This window comes from Callorhinus ursinus, unplaced genomic scaffold (genome assembly GCF_003265705.2).
Source record: "Callorhinus ursinus isolate GAN/ISIS: 27379988/994484 unplaced genomic scaffold, GSC_fseal_2.0 scaffold83, whole genome shotgun sequence".
Classification (NCBI taxonomy): domain Eukaryota; kingdom Metazoa; phylum Chordata; class Mammalia; order Carnivora; family Otariidae; genus Callorhinus; species Callorhinus ursinus.
This window is the reverse complement of record NW_027397145.1, coordinates 636,656-664,163: the sequence shown is the minus strand read 5'-3', so window position 1 is coordinate 664,163 and position 27,508 is coordinate 636,656. Positions and strand designations below refer to the sequence as shown.

At 50.2% G+C, this 27,508-nt stretch overlaps 1 long non-coding RNA gene across 1 annotated transcript; it reads left to right on the top strand.

Annotated features, from left to right (window-relative positions):
- Positions 1-326: 326 nt before the first annotated feature.
- Positions 327-24,446, top strand: LOC112808910 (uncharacterized). Its single transcript, XR_003204479.2, has 2 exons — positions 327-466; positions 24,271-24,446. It is a non-coding gene; the product is annotated as an uncharacterized lncRNA (long non-coding RNA).
- The last annotated feature ends 3,062 nt before the right edge of the window (positions 24,447-27,508 follow it).

Here is a 27,508-nt window from a genome sequence, read left to right as displayed (position 1 = left end):
ATTTGATCCCTGCTGTCACAGCCTACAGTCTAGTGAGGAAGGCAGGCAGAAGGCAAAGAAGTAGGTACAGAAGATACTTGTCCATTGTGGGAATGGTGAGAAAGAAATAATGGGCAGAAATGAAGGTTTTACAAGAGGTTTGTAACCTTTAAGGTGTTTTGTAAATGGTCTCTTGAGTTGAAATTTTTTTTCCTAATGATTTCCACGGATTAGATGAAAATAATTTTCGTTATTTGTCTTTTAGGTACATTCTGCAGGTCCCTGATGAACCCAGGGAACCCTCCACCGTATCCGGGCCCTGGTCCGACGGCCCCGTACCCACCTTATCCACCACAACCAATGGGACCAGAAGGCTACCCTCCAGGACCTATGGGGGGACCCTACCCACCTCCCCAGGGGTACCCCTACCAAGGATACCCACAGTATGGCTGGCAGGGCGGACCTCAGGAGCCTCCTAAAACCACAGGTACTGGGAACAGGGTGTGTGTATATGTGGGTGTGCATGGGCACAGTCCCACGTCATCAGAGGAAACGTTTGCATGTTTTGTTTGGCAGAGAAGGAACTCAGGCCTTTGTGTGCCGTGGTCGATGTTCCCAAAGCTTGGTGACTGCTTAGGGTGGTTTCTGACTCCTGAGAAGGACTTCTTTCTCGGGAGGCCTGAGTCAGTTCTGCCTACTTTCTCTATATCTCTTATCCCTCTGGGGCTGATGACTTCCTGGTTGACATGTTTCCCCAGGGGCACCCTCTGGAGTCCTGGGAGGTGGGAAAGTACCAGATGGGTTCTTGCCCTGGCAGCCAGTTTTGGTTTTTAGATTTGGCCAGTCGAGATTATTCTCTGTCTCGGTTTGTTGACCCGCAAGTCATCCTCTTGCCCCAGCTGTTGGGTTGATTTTCTTTACTGCTGTGTTTTCATAATTCTCTTGAACCTGCGAGCTGAGTTTTCAGCAGGCCTGTGAGTCCTTGTGTGCTGGAACAGTGCTACTCCAAGTCGGCTGTGCAGACAAGTGCCCATCTGTGGACAGCTGTGAGAAGTACAGAGAGTGAGAGTAACCAGGGAAGAACTTTTAGAGCAATTGGACATGGCTGTGACATTCAAGCAGGTGATCGGCATTTTACAAAATGTATCAGTCTGTGAAGGATTAGAAAGGAAGCCTCTTGAGGAGCACTGTGCTAGGTGTCTGGGTGACTATTAGGACTGTTCTGTGACCTCTGGGTTTGCAGAATAGTTGCTGTGTTACAGCGCCTTCAGGTTTTTTAAAATCACCAATTCTTACCGAGTGCTTGTTGTGTGCCAAGTAGTCTCCTGAGAGCTTTATTTACATTAACATTTAATCCTTGCAACAATCCTGTGAGGTTATTCCCATTTTATGGTGAAGTCATGAAGTCACAGAGGGGAGTAATGACATGCTGCAGGTCACCCCGCTAACGGGCAGATTCCAGATTGGAATCCTGATGGTTTGGCCTTGGAATCTGTACCGATCACCTTTTTCTCCGGGTGGATGATTTTAGATTTTATCTATGACTGTAGGTACATCTCTAGCTGACGTGCAGGTGTGTAGCCCATTCGCTTAACAGCCCGCTACGTGGTAACTGTTGCTGTTTCAAGTGAGGGAAGGTCTTCTGAGCTGCTGTTAATCTGTGTCTGGTAATCAGTAAGGACTTAATAAAGGTGTGTTGAATGGATAGGTACCTGGGTAGATGGCTAATCTAAGCAGAACCTTAGTCTGTTTATGGTTGAAAGTTCATCTTTTGTACTACAGAAAATTGTAAAAAAAAATATATATATATCTTTGTTTTTCTCGGGAAACCAGTTTTTTGGAAGCCCTGCGATTGGAGGTAGCAGGTGCTTGTGGGAATGGAGTTTCCCAGGCAGTATACTTGCAGTATGTCAAGGGGCTCCTGGGATGATATTTACTAATAATAACTATAGCAACTAGTATTTCTTGAGCCTGGTGCCTGCTGTTAGCCTTGTGTGACCTTCCCAAGAGCCCTATGGCTTTACTCCCACATTACAGAGGTGGAACCCGGGGCTTGGAGAGGTGGTGTGTCAGTTATGCATCGTATAGCATAGCACCCCAAAACTCCGTGGCTTAAAACAACAGTGATTTATTCTCATGATTCTGTGAGTTGGTTTTATGTGATCTCTCCTGGGGTCACTTAATTCAGCTGTCAGCTTGGCTGGGCTGGAATGTCCCAAGATGTCGTCATTCACGAGTGGGGTCCTGGTTTACCTCCACGAGGCGCCTCTCTACCTGTTGTCTGTCATCTAGCCTGGCTTGTTTACATGGCAACTCACTTCCAAGAGGGTGAAGGTGGAAAGCTTGCCATCCTTTTCATGCGTAGGCCCAGAATCGGCCCAGCATCACTTACCCATATTCTCTCGACAGGGGTGGCTGGATTCAGTGGGAGAGGAACTAGATGTCATCGACACCCCCACCCTTTTTGGTGACAACTTTATTGAGCGATCATTCACATACCATACACATAACCCATTTCAAGTGTATGATCCAGTGGTTTTTAGTATACTCAGAGTTGTATGAGCATCACCACTGTAATTCCAGAACATTTCATCACCCCAAAGAAACCCATGTCCTTTAGTAATAGCTCCCGTTTCCTTAACCCTCTCCCTCCAGTAATCTGTTTTATCTCCATAGATTTGCCTGTTCTGGACATTTCTTGTAAGTGGAATCATAACACCCAGTGCTTTTCACTAGATGCTACTGCCTTTAGGTGTGCCTTTTATGACCGGCTTCTTCCACTTAGTATAAGGTGTTCAAGGTTCATCTGTGTTGTAAGCGTCTTGTCAGTCCTCCATGCCTTTGTGTTACCAAATAATATTCCTTTTTATGGATACACCATGTTTTTATCCGTTCATTAGTTGACGGACACTATGCTGGGCCATTAAGACTAGTAAGTAGCGGCCATTACAAACATTTGTGTAAAATAAATGCGGTCTTCAGAGGAACAGCATGGGAATGTGGAGCCCGAGGAGTTGTTGGTCACCATCTTGGCAGACACTTCACCACATTGCACTCCGCTCCCAACAGAGTTCACGTCATCCCCAGCCCTCCCCATGGACAAGATCCCGCCTCCGCCACCAGCTGTCTCATCGGTCATCACATCCACTTCGAGTGCAGGGTGTCGTCATCGGCATCTAGAAGTGCGCAGGGCCTCTTCCCTGCCACACCGCTTCCTTCACTCCCCACCCCTCATTCCCACTCTGTCCCAACCTACACACCTCGGCGGTGACACAAAATGTCACTCCTCCATGAAGCTTTCCCTGTGTGTCCCACCCCTCTGGTAGCTGTTACCAGTCCCCCATGCTTCAGCTGCACCCTGGACAGGCTTCTTCCCGAGCACCTCCCCTCTCTGGGTTCCCTTCATTTTTGTGTTTTGTCTAGTCTGCCTCCTTAATGTCTGAATTCAGTCAGCCTCGCTGGTACTGTCGTAGTGTAGGCTTTCACCATTGGCGGTTAGTCAGGACTCTGTAGGCTGCAGGTGACAGCATCTCAGCCTTAAGTGTTAACCAACAATAGAGGGTCACCAGAGACCTGAGTAAAGGCTCCAAAATGATGGATGGTGACCAGAACAGACAAAAAAGGGACTCTGATGGGACAGAGACAATGCAAGGAGCAAAAATCCTGCTAGGAAAAAAAAGGGGGGGGGGATGCCTTTAATCGTCTTAGATATGCGGTAAGATAAATCCTAATGAAAGAAGGGATGCTGTATCAAAAGGAACTCAGGAAGCAAAAGCATTTAGCCAAGAAGAACGTGAAACCAACCTTAGCCCAAGGAATTAGGTCCAAAAGGCCCATTCAGATAGTCAGATCTTGCCCAGCCAGCATGGATGGCGTTTTGCCACAGGGGGATGGTCGACATATTGCTCTGTAACAGACTATCCCAAGTTAGAGGTTCTGTAATTGGGGCAGGGCTTGACTTGAACGACCTGTCTCTGTTCCCCATGGCATCGCCGGAGGCTGGAACATAGATGATAACTGGGGTGCTGGGTTGACTGTGTGTACGTTCCAACCTTGAACGAGATTTATAAACTCTCCTCCAGGCTTTATGTTTATACTATGTCTAAAAGGGTGCTGTCGGGTTGGCTTGTGTGTGTAGTGTGGAGAAGCCATGTGGTTTAGCAGAAGCTTCAGAAGGGAGAGGGGGATGGGAGCCCCGTGGCAGCCTGACTGTAGGGGGGGCGGAGGGTCAGAAGATACCCACACTTAGATGCTACCATCTTTGTTTTTTTTTGTTTTATTTTTTTTAAAGATTTTATTTATTTATTTGACAGAAAGACAGCCAAAGAGGGAACACAAGCAGGGGGAGTGGGAGAGGGAGAAGCAGGCTTCCCACTGAGCAGGGAGCCCGACGTGGGGCTTGAGCCCAGGACCCTGGGATCATGACCCGAGCCGAAGGCAGATGCTTAACGACTGAGCCACCCAGGCGCCCCGCATCTTTATTTTTTCTAACTTAAATTTTAGTTAACATACAGTGCAATATTGGTTTCTGGAGTAAAATTCAGTGATTCATCACTTACAAGACCCAGAGCTCATCACTAGACGCTACTGTCTTTATGTGTTTTCCAAACCAGTCTTGGGCTTCTCTACTCTTAATGGCTTTGTTTCCCCCTCTTATTTCCCTTGAACGTTTAAGTTCAGCCATATTCTGTCAGCTATTTCTGTTTTCAGCAAAATCTTGTACTTCTGGTTCATTATAATGAATAATTGTTCTTTCAAATCCGAAAGATCCAGAAACCCCACATCTGATGTCTGTCTTTCCCCCTTCTCCTCCACAAGGCCTGTCAGTGGGGCTAGGCTGGGCATCCTCCTAGCACAGCAGCCTCGGGGAGCTGGGCTCCTTTACCCTTCAGTGTCCGTGTGCAAAAGTGGAAGGTGCCAGGCCCTTTATTTGTTTAGTTTTTCGTTTATTTTTTTTTTGCAGGACTTCCTTTAAAAGAAAGAAAGGAAAAAGAAACAAACTTTAACTTCTAATTTTGAAGCCATTGCAGATGTAGAACGGCCTTGCAGAAGTAGTACAGATGATTCTGTGTACCTCTCACCCAGATTGCCCCAAACCTCACATCACCGCCGTGTCATGATCTGCCAGACCTTTTTCCCACCCAGGCCCGGAAGGCTCAGAATAGCACTTCACACTCCACGGGTCCATGCAGCCACGGGTCTGTGTAGCCAGCATTCCAGGGGAGGGGCAAGAGACTTCCCCGCTTGCCACACTGCAGCATGGCCTGTGTGTTGGGGGACCTTTGCAAGCATTGCAGCAGTCCCCCTGGTGATAGGTGACCTCCTGTTCAGTGAGGCACTCTCTCTACCACAGCTGCTTCTAGGCTCTTGTGACGGTGCCATAGTTACGGAATGGCTTACAGGGAAAAATTAAACACAACACTATCTCCAGTCTTATATCAGGAAATCTGTTTATTGAAGGAAGGTTCTGTGGGTTGGTTAGAAATAGTGAAAGAGAGTTTTAAAAATTTGGTCACCAAAATTAAAATGACACCCCCTCAGCTACCTCTCAGCAGCAGCCCCGGAAGTCCTCAGAGGAGCACCGAGGTTGATGACCCTTCCGAGCTCCTGGCAGACCTCGCTCACTGGCCCTTTCTGCTCAGCCCGAACGTGGCCTCAGCGTCCTCCTTACCCCAGCGCCCTGGGCAGCCACCGTGACTAGGCTTGAGTTGTTGGATGAGAGGAAGCCATTTGCCATTCCTTGCTAGGCTAACCCCCTCTTCTTAGAGAGGTTCAAACTGAAGCCCAGAGAGGTTTAGTGACTTGCCCAGGGTCAGCGAGTTTGACTCGGATGTAAGTCCTGAGTCCAAGCTAAATGCTTTTCCTTATTTCGTCCTAGTGCTATGGTCCGGCACGTTCCACAGCAGTTCTCAAGCCTGCCTCAGGATAATACCTTCTTTGCAGCCTGTTCCCATCTCCCTGACTGCCACAAAACGAACACAAAAACCTGGTAGCTCAGAGCAGGATACCAGCTTCCGAGTAGCAGAGGCAAAGTGGAGTATGATTAATCTGGATTCAACTCCCCTTATTAACACCAGGACCTGGGCAGGTTACCCATGCCTGCCCCCCCTTGGAAACCTCGCAGTGACTGTCTTTCTCTCCTGCATCTCTGCCTCACCTAGAGCAGTGCTGTCACATCGTATGTGCTCAGGAAATGCGTGTTGGATGAGTGGAAATACCGCCATTTTGAAAGGTGGTTGTGAATTCATGTGAGTTGTCCGGGCCCCTTTACCTTGGAGCCCCTTCCCGTGCTATTTACCTCTTGGGAGTCCAGATATCAGGGCTTTGTACATGTTCTCCTGGGTTAGGACTGTGATAATCTGGCAAGGTGTTGATTTAAAAAAAATAAAGTGAAATAAATTTGGGGCGCCTGGGTGGCTCAGTCATTCAAGCGCCTGCCTTCGGCTCAGGTCATGATCCCACGGCCCTAGGATCAAGCCCTGCATCGGTCTCCCTGCTCAGCACAAGAGTCTGCTTCTCCCTCTACCCCTACCCTCCACTCATGCTCTCTTTCACTCTCTCTTTCTCAAATAAATAAATAGAATCTTTTTTAGAAAATGGAATGAATTCTATTTCAGCAGAGTCCTTGAGATGTCCCCATGGAGTTCAAAAGCCCAATTGGCCTTTGAACCAGGTTTCTAGGCCTGTCCATCAGAAACTAAAAGTGACCTTATTATATAGGTTCTTCGTAACTTGAAGATGCGGAGGGAGTGCCTGTTCCAGGAGTGCCCTACTGGGTCACTGGCCAACCAACCAGAAGCTCAGTGTGGCCTCTCCTTTAGTCCAAAGTCAGCAGGTGGGGGCAGGGTGGTGATAGAATGGCATATTTCTCTTTCTGGACGCTCTTCTCGGTATCTGACACTGCTCTCCTCAAGTCGCCGTGAGGACGGAAGAGGAAGGAATGTAACGATCTGGCATCTCTGGCTACCTGGCTTGGGGTGTGGAATTACAGCGTGGCTTGTTTGAGCCTTTTATGCTTCTTTTCGTCAGAAACTCTGATTGTGCCCTTTCACTGCCCTGGGAAGCCTTCCCAGCAGAGATGAAGTCCGACTCAGGACCTTCCTTGTCAGGTATCAGATGACAGTGTCCCAGCATGGCCACCCAAAGCTGCACTGCTTAGGAATCCAGGTGGATTCTCTGGTTCCCTCAGCCTCCGTTTCCTTTTCTGTAAAATGGGGATTACAGAACTGTGGTGAAAAATAAACTACTATTCCTTGTACACTTTATGTCACATTGGCGGGCAGTGAGGAAGTCAGTACTCTCCCTCAGTCCACACAAATTTCGGAATTTTTGCTTGTGGGTGGATAGGCCCGGTGAAGCCCGGAAGCCCTCAGGGGCAAGCTGGGGAAGCCAGTTGCTGAGTGTCATTCCCTGCCTGCCCACCGGCCTGCTGAGGCAACTGGGACAGTTCCTAAGTCCTCCTGTGCAGTCACGGCCACAGACCTGGTCTCCTTCCTCCTGTTCCCGCCTCTGCTGTCTGTTTTCTGCCCTGACCCCTGAGAGCTTCCAGGTAGAAGGGTAGAAGCCAGAATCCTTCCACTGGCCAGCAAGGCCCACTCAGAGCCAGCAGCGTCCTGCACACTCTGCACCCCCTTCTCAGGCTGCCCTTCGGGGCCTTCACTTTTTCTCAGAAATCTACACACCTTGTGGCCTCTTTTGGTTCGTACTCAGCAGTCACCTAGTCAGAGAGGCCTTTCCTGCTGCTTCCGCTCGCCCTCCACCTAAATGTGGCACCCCAGCTGGGCCCTCCCTGTTCCTGCCCTTCTCATCTACCTTCCCACGTCATACTCTTCTGTGTTCCTTGGCTGCCTTTGTCCTCCTGCCAGGGTAGAAGCTCCTCAATGGCAGGCACCTGTGTATGTTAGGTTCAGTGCTCAGTTCCTGCTGTTTGTTGAATGGTCGAGTGTCCCCTTCCCTGCGCAGGTGTCTCGTGAGTCATTCTCCCTCAGGCCTTACTCATGTCGGGTTTCTGTTGCTGCTCTACACTGAATCCTGGCAGTGGGCCTCAGGAGCTGCTGCTAGCTGAGTTTCTGCTGGTGCTAAACACAGTATCTCCTCTACCATCTAATTGGCGTGACAGCTCTGTGAGTTTGCCCAGGTCAGAGCTAGTAATCTAATAACTAGTAACTCTAGTCCTGGCGCTGACTTGAGAGCCTGTCTCTGTGCTGACACCGCTTCACTGGCCTCCCCTCTAGGATTGTGCCAGGGGCCCTGGGCGCTGCTCCCTCGCTGCCTTTGAATCTGGCTGAGGTCTGAAGTACCCTTGGCGTACTTGTGCCTCTTTGGTTCTTCCTTCTTGGCCTCCCAGTTTATCCCGGTCTCCTACATCTTCGATGGTTTTGCAAAATATTCTTTTATTATCTTAGCCTCAGTTTCTCTTTGTTCAGTCTATTGAACCTTTGTCCTTCCTCTTGCATCTCTTAGCCCATATCCTGGGTCATTCATCTGAATCTTCTGATACCCAAATGGCGTTTACATGGAATTCCTTGGAATACCCGTAGGTTTCATCATGGGGCTGTGCCAGCATCTTGAAGACTTCAGCCAGTCCTGTCAGAATGGAGAAGCTTGTGGTTTCTGACCCAAGCAAGTGGGTTTAGTCATGTATACTCTTTGCTCTGAGGAGGAGACACATGCAGTGGCCAGGAGGATGGAGGCCTCTAGAGAAGGAGGAGGAGGAAGATGAATAAGGAAGGGGCAGGAGATGGAGGCAGTAGGGTCCCCAGACCCAGCCCTGTAGCTGGTGATTAGTAGGACTTCAGGAAGATCTACTGAATGACTCCCCAGGACCTATGCGGATGAAAGCACACAGCTGGAGGCAAATGGGAGAGGTGACTGTGTTGTGATGCATCCTCAAGAGGGCCCCTCACGAGGGGAAGATGAGCTGCTTGTGAGGTCCTCCTGGGATCTGTGGCTCTTTTCAAGGGCTCTGACATCAGCTGTTTCTCTCAGCCGTCTTGCGGGCTCCGTTTTCCCTCCCCAGAGGACATAGGCCTTAATGGTCCATTGGGCTGAGAACTTGCTGGTCCTTGCTTTGGGGGGGGAAGCTGTTCCTTCTCTTTGCAATGTTCTGTTGGCTTCCATTTAGTTTGGACGCTTTGTTACTGGCCTGGGTTTCTTTGTGAGAGGCCGGAGGTTTTGATTTAACTGAGGATGAAGAAGCAGTTTCCTCCCCACACCTTTGGGCATGCCAGAGTAGGAACTGTACAAGTGAAGGATTTATACATTTCTTTCACCCTCATTAATGGTTTTCTAGTATTCTTAGAAGAAAGGCCAGTATTCCAAAAGGCCTTGAGGCCCGTCATGGTGTGGCCCTGCTGCCGGATTCTGGTTCGGTTCCTCAGCCTCCCCAGGCCTCTCCTCCAGCATGGCTTTTGTAATGGTATTTCCTCTGAATGGTTGTGAAAAGCCTTCACGCCTCTCTTGGCTCAGGTAACCCCTGTTAAATCCTTCCCATCTTGCTCATGGGTCACTTTGGTGGCGCTGAGTGCTGCCATCCACCCCCTAGTCTGGGTCAGCTCTCTATCCTCCATTGGTTTGTAATTTTGTGATCTGGGCTCTAGTTACAGAATTAAAGTCTCCCATCATAGCAGAGACTTTGTCTAATTTGACTCTTTGATTCCCTAGTAACTTCTTGTTGACTCATTAAAGATGAAGAAGAGTTTAGAGAGAGGCAGCAGAGGGGACAGGGGAGATTCTGGAATAAGCTTTTCTAAGCTGTTCAACTCTGGGCTTGAATTTGCAGAAAAGACTGTTTGCACTACTTTTTCCCTCCCTCGCTGTCTTCATTTATTTGCCTGGTTGTGTCTCAGCGGGTTGGAGCTCTGTCATGGTACTGGCTGGCCATCAGCTGTGCGAATGATCAGAACTGAGCGATGGAGCTTGGAGTCATTCTTGCCTCCACCTAGTGCTGGCCCTCACTTCTTCTCTGGCCCCTAAACTTAGTAACAACCCATGCAGAAAATCTTTTTTTAATACTGCACATAGTCCAGATACACCATCGTCTGAAATCATTTTTGCGTTTTTATTTCTTAGGCGGTTCTTGCTAACATGCATGTGTCGTTTGCACCTGGCTGCCATCGTAGTGCGGAGTCGTGGCGTATTCTGTCCCCTCCCTCTTACTTTGTCGAGAAGCTGCTTTCCTGTAGGGCACGGTTTCTCAACTTCATAGTTCACATGGGGGCTGGATAATTTTTTTTTAAAGATTTTTTTTTTTTTTTTGAGAGGGGGAGAGAGGCAGAGAAAGAGGGTGGGGAGGCACAGAGGCAGAGAGAGAATCTTAAACAGGCTCCACGCCCAGTGCAGAGCCTGGTGCAGGGCTCGATCTCACAACCCTGAGATTGTGACCCATGCCAAATCAAGCACTGGACGCTTAACTGACTGGCCACCCAGGTGCCCCTTAAAGGTTTTATTTTTTAAGTAATCTCTGCATCCATTGTGGGGCTTGAACTCAGAGCCCCGAGATCAGGAGTTGCGTGCTTCACCCACCAAGCCAGCCAGGCACCCCCACTGGATGATTGTTTTGTTAGGGATGGGTGGGGCAGTCTCATGCATCCCTCACCTTTATCCACTAAATGCCAGGAGTATTTGCTCAGTTATGGCAACCAGAATGTTTCCAGACATTACCAGATTTCCTCAGGGTGCAAATCACCTTCCTTTGAGAGCTACTGAGATGGAGTCTGCATAATGAAAAATTTAAGTTGCCCATTGCTTTTGAGCCCAGTGGTGGAAAAGGACTTCCTAATTTGTTTCATCAGCAGCTGAAAAATACATGACTTTTTCTGATGACCTGCCTGGAAGGAGGCTCTGGGAACTTGGAACTGTATAGAACTCCCTCGCGACCTTTGACTGGACAGCCTTTGTTTCAGTCCGGCACTGGAGAATCTGGGTGTTTGATACCAGTCCTTATATTAAAACCAGCAGAGGGGCATCTGGCTGGCTCAGTCAGGGAGCATTCGATTCTTGATCTTGGGGTTGTGAGTTCGAACACTGCGTCGGATGTAGAGATTACTTAAAAATAAAATTTTTAAAAAAGAAAAAGCGCAACAAGAAGTTTGAGTCCCACTGGTCCAAGTTTTAAAATATTTAATAGTAACTGTTAATTATTAAATAATAAAAACTAGCTAAACAATAGACCTAAAACCTAAGTGGTTACTATATGTCAGGCACTTTTATATATTAACTCATTTAGTCCTGGGAACAGCCCTCTGATCTAGGTCTTTTTTTATCCCCATCATATAGATGAAGACTCTGAAGCATAGGAAAGGCTAACTTATTCATGGTCACCCAGCTAGGAATGGGCAGGGCTGGAATTCAAAACCAGTCCAACCCCAAAGCCCCTGAGTGTCTGCCATTTACTGGGCAACACGTGAGCCGCCTGAGAGCCTGAGTCGGGGCTGAGAGCTTTGTGGACATGGCTTCAGTTCTTGCTGTAGTCCTTCAGGCTAGATGGTATTTTCCTAGATTTTACAGATGTGGAACTGGGGACTTAGAGAAGTGATGATGTTCTGCCCCTGGTCCCCCAGGCATCTGACCCAGAGCTAGTAGACATTCTTCCCTGTGTCATGTGGCCTCCCATGAATGAGTAAAAAACGTTTTTCTACCTTCATATTCTTTTTTCCCTGTGCCAGGCACTAAATAAATGTTACCATTTCCAATTAGATCTTGTTCTGCAGATGCTTTGTCTACATTATCTAGTTTAATCCATACAGCAGTCCCGGTGGTCTCTCGTTTTTGAGATGAGGAGACGGAGATCCAGAGAGAGGAGGTGACTCGCCTAAAGTCAGAAAGTAACTCACTGAGCCATAAACTGAACCCAGGTCTGTCTGATTTCAAACTATATTCTTAACTTTTATGCTCTTTGCATGTTTCCATTAGGAAACATCCTTAAAATACGTCAAAATTAGCGGTAGCATTAATGGTTAGCAGGAGTAAGGAGGTGGGCTCTATGGGTAAGATATGTTCTTTCTGGGGACACTCAACTGCAACTCTCTTCTGTTCTTTTCATGAAAGCAGATGAGCTTGGCCTTGAGTGAGTGTACAGGGCTCTTGGTACCAGCTTTGACTCTGGTTCCAACACTTGTGACTTCAGTCTTTAACTTGACAGATCTGCTCAGCAGGGCCCAGCGCTTTGATGCAGTCCCTCTGGAGACTGCTGTAGGTGTCATGGGCCTGGGCGTCGTGTGAAAACGTTATGCTCACAAAGACACTGAGGGACCATAGGCTCCTAAAGATGGCCTCGGATTTTTCCATTTTTTGGATCTCGAGATGCTTTCTGGTTTGGTCAAATATTTTATGCAAAACACTCTCTTTTGCCTTTTCAACATCCTTGGCCTGCCCAGCACTCAGGGGTAATGGAGTATAAAAAGGCAACTGCTCTTTGCAGATGCAGTTGACTGAGCTGGCTGGTGGGGTGTGCTCAGTGTCTGCTGGCTGGGAGCAGGTGGGTTGGCCAGACCTGGCTGGCCCGGCGGAACGGCAGGGTTGGGAGTCTCACCGGCTCCCGGACCAGTTTGCTTCGTTGTTCTTACCCCCTTCCATCCTGGTGTGGCCTGGCTTTTCTGCCCGAAGACTCCTTTTACCTAGTCTTGAAACATGACCTTTACATTCACTTCACCTCTTGCAGAAGCTTTTTAAAGTTATGTTGATATAAACAATGAGGAAATTGGTTTGGTGGGCGTAAGAGGGAAAACTGCTTTGTGTAGGAGGCGTCTAGGGAAATTGGAAGGTGCAGGTGGGACATCGTAGGTCAGTGTCTAGGATTAGAGCCAAGGCCATGGTGGTGGGACCTCCCTGTGAGAGTGGGGTCACCTAGAGTGACAGCGATCTATCCCTAGAACATACCCTTCCAGGTAGGAACCAGGCATTAGCTGTGCTGGAGGGGCCGGCTCCTGGGCTTTGGCCATACCCCTACCGGTGTGTTATGGCGCCTGCAGATACCTGGCACCTGCTTTCCAGTGGTCAGTGTTGTTAGCCACAGGGGGGAAGAATCTCTGTTCGGCCTATATTGTGGTTCCCCAGGGATACAGGAATATTAAAATGCTCCTAGTGAAGATGATGAGGATCAGTGTCTACATCATTGGTTGAGGGCTTATCCCAACAGCTGCTACCCTGGGGCGGTGACCCCATCCAGCATGACTGGGGGCCAGGAGAATGGCTTTTCCCATACCCTGACTTAGGGCATCTCTGCCACACCCCAGGCTGCTGCTTCTGGGTTACACCCCGGTTCTCTCACAGAGAAACATGACCTTGGTTTTAAAATAACTTTTTAAATTACAGAGCTAGCTCTTCCTTATAGAAAGTAAATAATACCAGTAATTTTGCTCTCCAGAGATAGTAGTTAACATTTTGGTATGAATCTTTTGCCCTGTGTTCAGTTTTTCATGATGCAGCCCTTGTTGAAATTCAACTAGTGTGTTAGTCTCTGTTCAGGGAAGGTATTTGCAGCTACCTTAATGCTATATAAAAGTGTTGTTGGGTATCTGGTTTTTGTGTGTGGGTTTTTTTTTTTTTTTAAAGATTTTATTTGTCAGAGAGAGCGAGAGAGCACAAGCAGGGGGAGCAGCAGGCAGAGGGAGAAGCAGGCTCCCCGCCGAGCAGGGAGCCTGATGCCAGGCTCCATCTCCGGCCCCTGAGGGCTCATTTTAGACGTCAGTCCCTCACTGCTGACTTCATGCAGGAATGTCTCCCCCCCCACACACACACACATACAAAGTATTGCTGTTTTGAAAGATCTCAGTACGGTGTAAAACTCTAGAATATAGGTTGCTTTTCCTTTTTGCCTTTTATTTAGTTCATAGAATAACAGCAATGATAGTAGCTACAATCTGTTGTCTGTTTACTTTGCGCCTGGCACTGTGCTAACTGGTTTTCAAGGAGCTCATCATACACTCTTCCTAACAGTCCCAAGAGGTGGGTTATTTTAATTGTCTCCAGTGTTCAGGCCAGGCAACAGAGCCACAGAGAGGCTAAGGGAATTTCCCCCTCTGTAAAGGGACTGTGCTGATGTCGCAGGCATCACCCTGGTGCCTTGGTGACCCTCTCTCGGCCAGGAGCTGACCCTGGCGGAGTACGGGAGTGAAGACGACCCTGCTCCTGCCCTTTGAGCTGAGCTAACAGTTTGCTGGGGGCTGAGGGGCCCACAGAGACAGACCAGTGGATGGACCCTGGCAGTACCTGTAGCCTGCCCTGGTCTTCTGTTCCAGACTTGCCTGGCTCCCCTCCTCCAGGAAACAGTGATTTTCCTGTCGACTCTGAGACTCTGATGGAAAGCCTTCCCAGCTTGCATCAGGAAGCTTGTTGCTGCTTGCTGTCAGGCTGCAGCTCTTTTGGTTGTGAGAGGCCATTGCTGCTCCCGCCTCTTCCCGCTGCTGGGCTCAGTGGCTTTCTCCTCATTTGATCAAAGGTGACCTGTATGTCCAGGCTGAGATCCTGATCGGAAAGGCGGCACCCCTTCTAGAGATGCCCTTGGAATATAAAGGCTTTCTGCAGCTGAAGAAGAAAATAGAGCCCTCTCCCCACCGTACCCCCGCTCCACGCACATGCGCAGGAGCACACACTGTCCTACTAGGGATGCTCCTGGGATGTGTGTGTGACGCGGAGAGCTTTCTCCTTGGGGTCCCAAGCATCTGACCCTTTTCCCAGGGACACACCCGATTGAAGGCCGTAAATTGGGAGTAGCCTGGGAAAGATTTCACTTTCCTTAGGGAAAAATCGCTATTAGACTTTTTTTTTTTTTTTTTTTGGTAGTGTTTTGGTTCCCTCTGAGCTTTTCCATTTACCCTTGAAATGACTCCCTTTGGTAGCCTGGGATATTTGTAGCCTGACAGATTTTAGAGAGAATACAAGATTGTATTTGAGTTCTTAATGGGTAAAAATGGATTTTTGCTTTTGGGTGGGGTGTGTATCATGGGTAGTTTTATGAAGGATCATTATCTCCCCCCCTCCCCCCGCGAAACCCATCCAGTTTCCCTTGGGCAGCCACAGGTAACCACGAACTCCTCAAGGCTGTGGGCAAGATGCCCTGTACCTATAGATCTGAAGAAAAAGCTCCCAAGAGGCCTATCTGGAGAAGGCATCTTCTGTGGGGTCCACTCTCCCTGGGTTAGCCAGCCTCTGGGCCCTGAACTCCCTTTACTTGCTTGACTCTGAAGGTCTCCTCCTGGTCAGCTTGATCCGCTCTGGAATAAAGTGCCTGGTTCCCATACCAAGGACTGCTCTCAGCCGTTGCAAGAAAGTTTATGCTAAGCGAGGTCTCTAGAAGGGTTTCAGCTGACAGAAGAGGGATTGACTCCCTTCCTTAAGAGCTTAAAACTGATAGGGTCTTCATATTTTTTCTTAGTAATGCTTTGCTGTTGCTTCAGAGGATAGCCAGCTAAGTCTATACCTGTAGCTTGCTTGGGTAATGCCAAGGAGAAGTAGATGCCTCTTTTACCCCATTTCTGAGTTCTTTGTTTGTTCTTCAGAAAGACTCTTGTATCAAGTGAAAACTGTCCTTAGAGTCTCCCCACCAGCTTTATATTAGGCCTGTGTTGCTTTCAGGTGCTCAGCAATTAGGGAGCCCTGCCTTCCTACCTTCAGATCTCTTGTCTTGGGGGGAATAACAGCAGCTAACATAATACTGAGTACCTGCTGTATACTAGTCCCTGAAGAACTCAGGGAGGGCATAGGTCCTATTAGTGTCCCCATTTTGTAGGTGAGGAACCTGAGCCCTGGGATAGGTGGTCACACCCAGAGTGGACCCCAGGGTACCCTGCTCTAGGGCCCCCTCTCCCCCCTTCCTCCTCTCTCCAGTGTTCCTGGTAAGTGTTCCTAATAAGGCCCAGGAGCAATCTCTTGGTGCTGCTTGTGCTGTGATCTGGGGAAGGGGCTCCCTTGTCGATCATGATGGCGGAACTGCAAGAGGGTTGAATGTGCTGGGCTTTCGGAGTTTGCTGAGATGCTCCTGTTCTCCATACTTGGTGGTGCTGCTTTGGGCAGCTTAAGTCTGTTCAGTGGATGGGGAGCAGTCAGATGCCTTCTGTCATTCCTGACACGTTGGAGGCTCCCCACATGGCCCCTCCATCTCCAAGGTTAAGCGCACTTACTTTCCCACTTGAGGGTTTTCATAGCAAGGATTAGCCTGTCTTTTCTGGAAATGGAAATTTTCTGGCAATGGAAAGGTGGTTGGTCATGTTAGAGACTTTTTTGTTCGGGCTTCAGTAACAAGCTAGCTAGAACTCATCAGTTGACCACGGAAGGAAGCTGGTCCCCTAAACTCCAGCCCTGTCTCCAGGCTAACAGAGTTGAAGTCACAGCCCTACAGACCAGGCCACCCCTCTGTCTCCCTTTCTCTACTGGGGGAGTCTCTGGCCTTACATTCACCAAATGTCACATATCAATGGGTGAGGACCCCTTATTGTTGTCTTTTGGGTCGATGTTGGCATGTGGCAGGATTACAGAAACAGCAGGGATTGTTGTGGGTGACTAAGTGACACACTTCTTTCCAGATCTACAAACATGGCCATGGTTGCTCTGAAATGGTGGGCAGGGAGCTAGGAAGGGTGGACCGTCTGCCTTGAATCACCTCCCCACCCACATTCACTGAGAATGGTCATCGGTTGCATCCCTGACCTCAGACCTCACCTTGTCCTCACCAGGGCTCTAACCTGAGGTGCAGTCAGGTGAAAACACAGCTCTTTTACTTTTGCACAATTAAGCCTCACAGTGGAAGGAGGAAACAGCCAGGGGTGTTTTGCATAAAGAGATATGCTAGGACTGTTAATCAGTAACACAGAATCTCGTACGTGTTGAAGCCAGTTATGGTCTGTGTACCTAAGATAAAGAACACACTTTGTGTTCAGTAAAAACGACACGGCAGTGTTTACCTTGTTACAAAATGCAGCCGGTCCTATTTGAATGGGACTCCTGAGACCGGCACTGAGCGTGAGTCAGAGCAGCGTGGCCGATAACAGGACAGCCTGTGCCTGGGCTCTAACTGGTAGGACCCAACAGCTACCTCCTTGGCAATCTCTTTTGGGCAAGTTCCAAAGAGCCAGCTCCCCTCAGAGTGTACTACTTCTCCATTTTTTTTCTATAACCCAGTGCCTGAAAACCAGGAAAATAATAATTTTTCTGATTTCTGTTTAGCTTCCAAAATCATGACAGCATCGTCTTATATTCAAGAACCAGGGACATTGGGAGTGTGTGGTTTCTGATCTCTCTCTTTCTCTCCTTGCTTTGTTTCTGCGATTCCCTGGTTCCAGGCATCTTTCCTTCTGCTCAGCAGGGTATGAAATAATAGATTGTGCATTAACCGCCTTCCTTGCCCTCCCGTCCTTAGGGAGGGAGGGGCTGAGGGAGAGAATCTTCCAAGCCGACTCCCTGCTGAGCGAGGAGCCAGACACAGGGACGCAGGGCTCCGTCCCACAACCCATGGGATCTTGACCTGAGCCGAAACCAAGAGTCGGATGCTTAACCCACTGAGCCCCCCAGGAGGCCCAGGTGTGGTGTATCCATTCCTCCATCGAGGGACACTGGGGGTGCTTCCACTTTTTTTGGCTGCCGTGAATATGCTGCTATAAACATGGATGCACAAGTACCTGATCAGGTTCATGCTTTCAGTTCCTACGGGTAAGAGTTTTAAAGCACAAAGAGCAAGATGTCTTTGAAGGTCAGTTTCTGATAAATTGCCCTTCCCCCGCTGAGGGTGAGTCTTGCAGGTCAAAAGTGAGCTTTACTCACCATCTAATTTTAGACTCGGACTTAAGCACCACTGGTCACTTGTAACATCATGCTTCATTTTGATATTTGATAGGTTTTTGCAGTATGTTACAATTCCAGTTTTGTGTATTACCTGTCATCGACTACACTTAGTTGGCCGCTTCTTTGTGATCGTGGAGGCACCTTGTCACTTGCTGGTGGGCACTGGTGCGAGGCAGTGCACCTTGTTCTAGCTGGCTTGCTTCCGGGGTGCGGGCTTTTTCTGAGCTTGCCCCTCCTGACCCAAGTTGCCCTGGTCTTTTGACATTGTCCCCAGATCTGGCTCCACGTTGGGACCTAGAGCCCTGAACCCACTGACACCTGAGGCTGTTGAGGCCTCCTGTTTTACCCCCACGGCAGCTTTGTGAGGCATAGTATTCTCCCCCATGTCTGCTGGTTCTTGTCATTTGTTTTCATTTTATCCGGTTCTTGTACAGCATTTAGCATTATTAGAATTATATGTAAATTTTTTTCCTCTGGGTGTGCAATATTTTTCTGAAATACCTGGGCATTTGGCATTTGCACAAGGACTGGTTTTCCCTGCACCAGTTTAGACCTAGTCCTGGGACCCTCGGCAGCCGGTGAGGTGCACACACCTGGAAGGTGATGACCTTTGCTGGACTCAGCTGTCCTGTCATGGGTCTCTCTACCTCTAGAGGAGACTTCCTTAGGCCAGTGTCCCTCTGCATTTGCCAGACTGGCTCAGTTAGGAAGTAGAGATGGCTGGGTGTGAAATCTTTTCTTGATGGCTGTATGGTTCTTCTCTTAATTTCTTATTAGAAGTTCCCCCAAATCCACAGATGAGCCAACTTGAGCTTTTCTGCATAGTCAAGGACACTATGAATTACCAGTGCCCCAGTGGACTCTGAGCCCATGACCTGAGAGCGTGGGCTGTGCAGCCCTTATAAAATGGGGCCGGGACCCTGCCTCTGCTTACTCGAGCCTCCTTGTCCGTGGCTGGAAGGTTCTTGGTCCTGCGTGTTAAAGGAAACTGCATGCTCCTCGTTCCCATCCCCCTACCCCCACCCCCACGTTCCTGTGAGGTGGGGCTGGGGGGTGGGGTGCAGCGCACAGAGAAGGCCTGTTCCCTGCACTTGAGGAACTCTGAGTCTAGGTAGGGCATTTAGAAACGCTGACGATAAAGCAGCCATTTCTGAGACAATCCTATGTTCTTGTTCTGATCCAGTGACACAAGGGAAAATGAAAAGATGGCTGGCATACTGTGGCAAAGTCTCCTGTTCTTACCCCAAGCTGTCCTGGGCACTCATCAGCATGGACCGTTGGGGAGCCTTCCTTCCCTTTGCTTCCAGACACTCGCCTGGGCCCATCGCTGTCTCAGTACTGCCTTCCTAAGCACTGCTTGATATTTCTAAGGCTGTTTTCGGATGACTGTAGTGACAGATCTTGCTGCGCTGGGTCAGGAACGCCCCTCAGAGGAGATGCTCAGAACCCCAGGTAGTGGGGGCCATGCACCTTGGCGTTGCAAAGGAGGAGGACATTCTCTGCTCCTTTTGTCTTCTGTTCTTCTCAGGGCTGACTGTTAGCTTCTCCCACTGTTCGGGCCCAGGAGGGGAGAGGGTCAAGCCGTATCTTGTTGCCAATGCATTTTCATCTCTTTGGGGCCTCATTACAGATACTGCTATGAACCCTGCTTTTTTACAGGTGAGGACACTGAGGTTCCAAGAGGCAAAGGGGAGGGCCGAGTCGAGGCAAGCCACCCTGGGGCCCAAACCAAGAAGGAAGGAGTGAGTGTACATGAGTCTGGGCTAGGGCTGAGCTGAGAAAAGGCATCAGTACTTCAAGGACCGTGGCTGTTTAGTCCCCCGATGGTCGCCTTATTTGGGTTTGTTTTAGATGCTGGAGGAGGAAGGGACAAGTTTGCCAGAGAGCAGATCAGGTGCTTCTCAGGGTCAGAAAGATAGGGGTGGGGTGTGGAAGAGGAGCCGTTCACACAGTAACCCAACCTCAAGCTAGGTCTCTGGCCTCCACGCTGGGAGGGGCCCGGCTAATGAATCAGGCAGCTATTCCTGGAGCTGACGCAGGAGAGGGGACGCTCTTCTGCCTTGGGGCAGGCGAGCCATTCTGGGGGCGGGGAGGGAAGGAAGAGGTGGTTCAAGGAGTGTACCCACAGAACCCAGAGGCCAGCTGTCTGTACGGGAAGCCTGATGACTGGCAGGTGCCTGAGAAGCTCACAGTGGGGCTTCCTGCTGCCATGGGTGGCCCCGGAGCCCAGGGTGCCGGGGCCTTCAGTCGGTGGGATGGGCTGTCACTAGGCGTGGGCCTGCCAGTCCGGACACAGGTGTCTCTGGCCCTTGGATTACAGCCCTCTGCTGCCGTCCCGTTAGTCCTCATGCTGGCCAGGTTCTCCTTCCGCCCCAGACTCAGCATACCAGCTCCCTGCCCCTGGAAGCTGCCCTGTCCCAGGCCCCCCTGAGTTTCTCATGTCCTACTTCCCAGAGATGTGACCACGGCCCCCTGACCCCGACTCTAGTCGGTTGAGGCCAGAGGAGATGTGACGGGCACTGCATATGTACATGCGTGGGTTGGGGTGAGGCAGGGCCTTGAGCCTCGCTACAGATACCCCCTGCAGCATGGGCCTGCTAGAAATGGGGCCTGGCTCCGATCATTCGCCCCCTGCCCTCAGAGTGGATTTGGGCTCTGCCCCTCCCTCGGCCTGGACCTGTTAGGTCCTCAGAAGCGAAGAGCCAGCTTACTGTAGGACCCTTTGCTCCCTGAGCAGCCTGTGACTCCGCCTGTTCCAGGCTCTTGTTCCTTCTGAGGCTTCTGCCCAGAGTCTGGGTGAGAGCCCCTCTCTGCCTGTGTGGAGCTGTCTGCCAGAGGCCTGCTCAGTCAGGGGAGGGGTCTGCCTGCCGGGTCATGGTCGTTTGAACAATGGTGATAACGTCAGAGAACATTGATTGAGAGCTTTGTAGTTCATGAAGCACTGTGCTAATAAGCATTTTACGGGCCTGATCTCCTAATTTTCCCAGCAACCTGTAGGATGTAGATTACCAGTGTTCCTCCTCTATTACAGCAAGGGAAACTGAGGCTGAGAGAGGTGGTCACCTGCCCAAAGTTATGTGGCCAGTGCATAGATGGCCTATATTTAAATCCAATTTGATAACGTCTTTTTAAAATCTCTGTTCTTAAATCCTAATTGTGGTGCCTCCCACTAAATTGGAACAGGGTGTCTTTGGGAATAGTGACCTGAATTGGAGTAACAGTGTCAGGTAGGGAGGGTTCCTTCTCTGCTTCTCTGTGAACTCATCTCCAGAATCTGATGAGAATCCCACTGCCTCTCTCTCTCTCTCTCTCTCTCTCTCTCTCTCTCTCTCTCTCTCTCACACACACACACACACACACACACACACACTCACACACACACTCACACACACTCATTTACACTCCCTCTCTCCCTGCTGAACCTCAGGTTCCCGGGAAGAGATGCCGGAACAGCTGGGGCCAGCTGTAAGGAGGAGACTGGGGAGACGGCGGGGGGCGGCAGAGCTTTGCTGAGAACACAGCTGGTGCCCCCTGTGGGCTGTGCTGCGTGTGTTGGACGCGTAGAATACATTGGCCTCCTGCATGGCCTGGCCTGGGCGAGGCGATCTGCCCACCTCAGCAGGGAGTGCTGCCCCTCTGCCCTGTGAATGCAGCCCTGAGTGGGCGCCGGGCTCCTCACAGCAAACCTGTCCTCACACAGCTTTCCAGAGACCAGAGTTCTGGACCCACCACAGACAGGCCTCGGTGTCTGAAACCCAGAGGACATTCAGCACAGAGAATGAACACTTTTCTTTGGATTATCAGTCATTCAAGCGCTAGCCTTCACACTGTGCGTGTGCCTGGAATCGGGCTCCCTGACTCACGAAGAGGAAGCACTGGCCCCCCCCCTCCCACACAGCGCCTTGAGGTCTCCTGAAAGGGACTGTGATGTAGGAGCCTGACTGAGTCACCGCTGCGCGAGTCTGAGGAGCAGCTTTCCTCGTGGGGGCGGGCAGGTATGATCCGGGTCTTGCAAAGCGCAGACATTTGGTCTTGACAGTGGGCTTGGGCAGAGCTGCTGCTGATCCAGACCCCTGGGATCCCATCCCTGCAGCTGACTGAGCAGTCCCGCGGCCACAGCGAAAGTGCTGTCGGAAGGAGGAGCCTGGATGCTTTGTTTTGTCTTGTTTAGAGGCAGGGGAGGGCAGAGGGAGAGGAAGAGAGAGAGAATCTTAAGCAGGCTCCATGCCCAGCACAGAGCCCAGTGCAGGGCTCCATCTCACAACGCTGAGATCATGACCTGAGCCGAAATCAAAAGTCAGACACTTAACAGACTGAGCCACGCAGGTGCCCCAAGCCTGGATGTTTTGAGCAAAGGGGTGAGTGATGGGCATTTAAGTGCAGAGCAGTGGGAGTGTGCTCCGTGAGAAGTCAGGACACAGACATGTGAACGCTGCCTTCTAGCTGATTTTGGACAGACCATGTGGACTTCCCTTGAGCAGTTCCCTCCTCTGTAAAAGGGGACAGCAGTGGGGTTTTTGCCCGTGGATGCTCAGGGCTGTACAGACCTCAGTCCGGAGACGAAGACAGGAATGATGAGGGTGGAGTCCAGGAGCCCTGGGCAGGTGCCTTGGCCGAGGTGGCATCCATCCCGTGTCCCTGCCATCCAGGCTGGTGTCGGAGGGCCTAAAAGCCGGAGGGGATGTTTGCAAGATGGAGAGGACGAGCCTAGTGACCTTGTTGCTGGTATCAAGAGAGGGCCAAGGGGGGCGGTGGGCACTACTTTCCGGGTCCGATGAGTAGGCACTGAAGTTCCCGACGACACTGCTGAGGTGACAGGCTGGGGGCGGCGTGGTGAACGGAGGGGTTCTGCTAAGGAAGCAAGAGGAGAAAGAGCATGATGTTCGCCTTCAGGGGGTGAGCGAAGAGTGGAGCCACGGGGGTGGTCGGGGGTCCTGAAAATGGCCCTTGGAAGACTGTGGAGTCCTCCCGGGTGTGCTCAAGCAGGGACTGACCCTTCTCACTCGGTGCCCTCTTTCTCTAGGCCTGGGCTCAGGTGGGCTTCTGACACCTGCCCAAACCTGAACCCAGACTTGAAGGGGAACAGCAGACGAGGCTGGCATTGGTGTGGTAATTAATGCAGTGCCACCTGCTGCTGTCGCTAGAGGGGGAGGAACCTTGGCAGTGGGCAGTTGGGGCCAGGCATGGGGCTCAGCCTTAGAAGTATTACCAGTTTGGGAGTACCCTCTGGTGTCCGAGCTCCTCAGAGGGAGTGGGGAGCAGTGATTTGAATCTGCTGCTCACCGGCTTTGCCCGGACCTGACAGAGCAAGGCCCGAGAGGAGTCAGAGTTGCACTGAAGGCATATGTGTCAGGTGGGGCTCTGGGTCCCAGGGGCCAGGTCAGGCTGTGAGAGGAGCAGGAATGACGGGGAGCGCAGATTAGATGGAGCCGGGCCGGGGGTCGGTGGGGGTGGCCATGTCTAAGCAACAGTGACACGGGGAAGGGAGCCCAGGGCGTTCAGTGACAGCTGCCCCCAAAGACCCGGGAGCTAGCAGTTGGGGCAGAGGCTAGAAGGGGGCCGAGGTGTGCAGAAACTGGACAGGCCCTCCCTTCTGCCGGCGGGACCCGGTGGTGACAGTCCAGAAGCAGCCTTGAGTGTGGCTTTGGAATCCGGATACAAGCCTGGATTGAGGAGAATATAAAATGCAAAGTAAAATCCTCCACCCCTCGCCATACCTTGACCTTTAAGTTTCTTGTATTGTTTCCAAAACGTGTTTGTGTGTATGTGTGTATTTTCTTTGTACAGATTAGAGCGTGCTTATGTACCTTGCTTAATTTGTTGGCAACATGGAAGAACCACCTAGTTCTTTTTAATGGCTGTTTTCCTTTTCTGCCTTACAGTGTGCATTGATTTAGCTCGTCAGTCTCCACTGGACACGGAGGTGGTTGGTTGGGGTTATTTGGATACCGTGGCAGTCTCACATACCTGAACGCTGAGACCATTACTTCTGTAGGAAATCCTAGGTGTGGGTTTTGTGGGTCAAAAATTATATGTACCCCCCCCCACTTTCTTTCGAAGGGATTCTGCCAGTTCACACTTGCTGATAGTGTTTGAGAGTTATAAATGATGAGGGCGATATGGAGCCATTGTGAGGATTAAATGAGAGAATGTGTAAAGCTTTCAGCCGGTGCCTGCCACACCAGGCTGCGGGGCAGGGCTCTCTACGAACTGGGTCACTTCGGACAAGCATCACATACAGTCCTGGGTTGGGTTTCATTGTAGCTTGGGGAAGGGGAGGTGGCAGGAAACCGTGGTCTGACAGGTGCTGAGCAGATGTCCCCTGCATTCGCACATGAGTTCCGGACGTGTGCCAGGCACCGGAGCAGAGATGGAGCCGTGAACCAGACAGGCGTGGCTCCCCGCCTCCCGGAGCTGGCCCTCTGGAGTCTTCCATGGCCGGTGCTGCATGCTGGCTGCATGGGACGCCCCTCTGACCGGGTCTCTCTCTCCCCTGCCCCGCCCCACCCCCAGTGTACGTGATGGAACGGGAAAGGAAGACGGACACCGGATGTCAGGCAGCCCTGGCTGCGTGCTGGGCCGCCCTCTGCTGCTGCTGCCTCCTGGACACCTTGGACTGAGTGGCCGGGCCCCAAGTGCTCCCTCCGGCCCGCTGCCTTCTGTTCCTGCAATAAACAATTAGTGCTGTACCATTCCATTTTTTCTTTGTTTGAAAAATACTGCATCTGCAGATGTTTACATTTTAGCACCGAGGATAGGTGTGAAGTGGTATCTATCTTTTTTTTTTTAATTTTTATTTATTTGAGAGAGCGAGAATGAGAGAGAGAGAGCGCACATGAGAGGGGGGAGGGTCAGAGGGAGAAGCAGACTCTCCGCTGAGCAGGGACCCCGATGTGGGACTCGATCCCGGGACTCCAGGATCATGACCTGAGCCGAAGGCAGTCGCTTAACCAACTGAGCCACCCAGGCGCCCAAGGTATCTATCTTTTTAACGCACTGACTCGGCAGTTCTGCTCATGACGCATCGCTCACCACAATAAGTAGAGTCACCATCTGTCACCATACAGCGTGTTAGAGTATTATTGACTGTGTTCTCCGTGCTGTACTTCTCATCTCTGCCACTTACTTAGGACTGGAAGTCTGTACCTCTTAACCCCTTTCTCTCTTTCACCCATCCCATCCCCCCCCCCACTTCCCCTCTGGCCACCAACAGTTCTCTATTTCAGACTGTTTTTGTTTTAAGATTTTATTTATTTATTTGACAGAGACACAGCAAGAGAGGGAACACAAGCAGGGGGAGTGGGAGAGAGAGAGAGAGGAAGGGAGCTCGATGCGGGGCTTGATCCCAGGACCCAGGGACCATGACCTGAGCTGAAAGCAGACGCTTAACGACTGAGCCACCCAGGCGCAGACTGTTTTTTTTTTTTTTTTAAAGATTTTATTTATTTATTCATGAGAGACAGAGGAGGAGAGAGAGAGAGGGAGAGAGAGAGAGAGGGAGAAGCAGGCTCCCAAGGAGCAGGGAGCCCGATGCGGGACTCGATCCCAGGACCCTGGGATCATGACCTGAGCCGAAGGCAGACGCTTAACGACTGAGCCACCCAGGCGCCCCAGGCGCAGACTGTTTATTTCACTCAGCATCATCCATGTTCTCACAAATGACCAGACCTCACTCATTCTGTTTTATGGCTGAGTAACGCTCCAGTGTGTGTGTGTACATGCACGCGCATGTGTGCACAAGTGCACGTGTCTCTGGGGGCTGTTCTTACATGTGCCACATCTTCATCCGTTTATCTGTGGAGGGACACTTGGGTTGTGCCCATATCTTGGCTGTTGTAAATAAGGTGGCAATAAACACAAATTAGTGTTTTTGTTTTCTTTGGGTAAATACCCAGTGGTAGAATTACTGGATTGTATGGTAATTAATTCTATTGCTAATTTTTTGAGGAACCTCCATTCTGTTTTCCAGAGTGGCTGCACCAGTTTGCATTCCCACCAGCTGTGCACAAGGGTTTCGCTTTCTCCACATCCTTGCCAACACTTATTATTTCTTGTCTTTTGGGATAATAGCCGTTCTGGCAGGTGTAAGGTGATATTGTGGTTTTCATTAGTATTTTCCTGATAATTAGTGATGTTGAGCATCTTTTTATGTGTTCATTGGCCAGCTGAACATCTTTTTTTTTAAGATTTTGTTTGAGAGAGCGAGCGAGAGAGCACAAGCGGGGGGAGCGACAGAGGGAGAGGGAGAAGCAGGCTCCCGGCTGAAGAGGGAGCCCAACACAGGGCTCAATCCAGGACCTGGAGATACGACCTGAGCTGAAGGCAGATGCTTAACCAACTGAGCCACCCAGACACCCCATAAGCGTCCAACTCTTGATTTTTTTTTTTTTGAAGATTTTATTTATTTGACAGAGAGCACAAGCAGGCAGATCGGCAGGCAGAGGGAGAAGGAGAAGCAGGCTCCCCACTGAGCAGGGAGCCTGATGCGGGGCTCCATCCCAGGACTCAGGCGGTTATAACCTGAGCTGAAGGCAGACGCTTAACGACTGAGCCACCCAGGCGCCCCTCCAACTCTTGGTTTCATTTCAGGTCGTGATCTTGGGGTCATGAGATTGAGCCCCGCGTCGGGCTCCACACCAGTGGTTTTCACTCTCTCCCTCCCTCTGCCTGCCCCTCCCCCTCTGCTCGGGCATGTGTGCTCTCTCTTTAAAAAACAAAAAATAAAAATGTGTAGTCAGATCCTCTGCCCATTTTTAATAGAATTATTTTTGTTTGGGGTGTTGAGTTGTATGGGTTCTTTACATTTTCAGTGTTAACCCCTGTGGGGATATGTCATTTGCTAATACCTTCTCCCATTCGGTAGGTTGCTTTGTCACCTTGTTGATGGCTTCCTTCATTGTGCAAAAGCATTATATTTTAGTGTGATCCTGGTGGTTTAATTTTGTGTTTGTTTCTCTAGCCTCAGGAGACCTATCCAGTAAAATGTTGTCAAGGCTGATGTCAAAGATTCTTGCCTGTGTTTTCTTGTAGGAGTTTTATGGCTGTCGGTCTCACATTTAGGTCTTTAATCCATTTTGAGTTTATTTTTGTGTATAGTGTCGGGAGTGGTTAGTTTCATTCTTTTGCATGTAGCTGTCCAGCTTTCCCAGCAGCATTTATTGAAGAGACTGTCTTGGGGCGCCTGGGTGGCTCAGTTGGTTAAGCGTCTGCCTTCGGCTCAGGTCATGATCCTGGAGTCCTGGGATCGAGTCCCGCATCGGGCTCCCTGCTCGGCGGGGAGTCTGCTTCTCCCTCTGACCCTCCCCCCTCTCATGTTCTCTCTCAAATAAATAAAATCTTCAAAAAAAAAAAAAAAGTCTTTTCTCCATTGTATATTCTTGCCTCCTTGGTCATAAGTTAATTGACCATATAAATGTGGATTTATTTCTGGGTTCTCTATTCTCTCCCCTTGATCTGGGTGTCTCTGTGCTAGTACCATACAGTTTTTTAAAAAATTGAAGTACAGTTAACACACAGTGTTAAATTAGTTTCATGTGTACAGTAGTGATTTTACAAGTGTATATACATTATGCTGTGCTCACCACAAGTGTAGCTCCCATCTGTGACCATTAAAACACTATTACAGTACCACTGACCATATTTTCTGTGCTGTGTCTTTTATCCCTGTGACAGACTAGTAGCCTGTATCCCCCACTCCCCTTCACCCATTTTGCTCACCCCTCATCGCCCACTCTTCCCTCGGGGAACAGTC